This window comes from Giraffa tippelskirchi, chromosome 12 (assembly GCF_054371585.1).
Source record: "Giraffa tippelskirchi isolate mGirTip1 chromosome 12, T2T-mGirTip1v1.2.pri, whole genome shotgun sequence".
Classification (NCBI taxonomy): Eukaryota; Metazoa; Chordata; class Mammalia; order Artiodactyla; family Giraffidae; genus Giraffa; species Giraffa tippelskirchi.
The window spans coordinates 41,881,889-41,883,207 of record NC_137286.1 but is presented as its reverse complement, the minus strand read 5'-3'; the positions used below and the strand labels follow the sequence as shown (position 1 = coordinate 41,883,207).

The following is a 1,319-nucleotide window of genomic DNA, read 5'->3' as shown; positions in this document are numbered from 1 at the left end:
AAATGGAAATCCACTCCAGTATTCTTGCCTGCAAAATTCCACGGATAGAGGAGCCTGGAGGGCTACAGGGGTTGAATAGAGTTGAACAGGACTCAGCATGCACAAGCAAGATCTAATAGCTTTATTTATTTAGTTTGTTTGCAGTGCCACTTCATCGCCAATAGCTGACATTGCCTGGGCCTAGTGGAAAATTGGAAAAGACCCTGATGCTGGGAATGATTGGGGGCAGGAGGAGAAGGGGACGACAGAGGATGAGATGGCTGGATGGCATCACCGACTCGATGGACATGAGTTTGGGTAAACTCCGGGAGTTGGTGATGGACAGGAAGGCCTGGCATGCTGCGATTCATGGGGTCGCAAAGAGTCGGACACGACTAAGCGACTGAATTGATCTGAGTGGAAAATAAATTAGAACTATGGTAGCATCTGACAGGTATGTCTAAGCTGGAGAGGGGAGCAGGTTTTTGTGGGCACTGATCTTAGGGAAGGGGTGTAAGGCGGCTGTGGAAATGTCCATGGAGAGCGTCCCTCTTCCACCCCTAAGACCACAGAACCATCTACTCCCTCCTGGTGCCCACTAAAGGGGCAAAGTGGAGGCTAGGGTCTCTTAGGGGCCAGGAGCTAAGTGAGGTGAGAGAGGCAGTGGGGAGCCCTCAGCAGGATCAAAGCGGGCAACCAAGGCTTGGATCCCAGAAGAGAGCAGGAACCGAGAATCACATCCAGTCACAGGATGACACAAGGAGGGCGGCTGTTCGTGATCTTTTCGAGGGTTCTCTGTTACTGGCTCTTCGCATGGCCTCAATGAGATCTTTTTCATAAGGAAAGCCCCCATTCTCCAGCTCGGAAAACACCAGCTGTCCATTGATTTCAATCTCAAAGGCCCCTGTGCCCCCCAGGCGAGACTCGATCTCGATGCCTGGATACTGCTCCTTCACGGCACTCGCCAGCTCCAGGTAGGTCGCCTCGAAGCCGCAGGGTTCACAGTACTCAGCTACAATGCGGACCCCATGGCTCGGTTCGGTCTACCCGGGAGGGGGCGCTACGGACGTCGGCCCTGTATCCCCGCTCATTGCTGCCCGCTCCCTACAGCCGCTGCTTCCGGGTGTCTAGATCTAATAACTTTAGTAATTTCAAAGCAATGGTGACTGTAAATAATATCTCTTGACATATATGCAAGAACTAAAGTGATAATGAAAAAAACCTTATTTTTATTGTGACAAAACCACAGGTGCTGCTGATTTTATCATGGTTTGTTACCTTTACTTATAATGAAAGGAAATGCTAAATTTCACCTTGAATTTGATGACAATAAAATGTAA

The 1,319-nt window shown here is 49.8% G+C and overlaps 1 pseudogene; it reads right to left on the bottom strand.

The window, feature by feature from the left end:
• Positions 1–641: 641 nt before the first annotated feature.
• Positions 642–1,070, bottom strand: LOC145528438 (migration and invasion enhancer 1 pseudogene; annotated as a pseudogene).
• Positions 1,071–1,319: the final 249 nt, after the last annotated feature.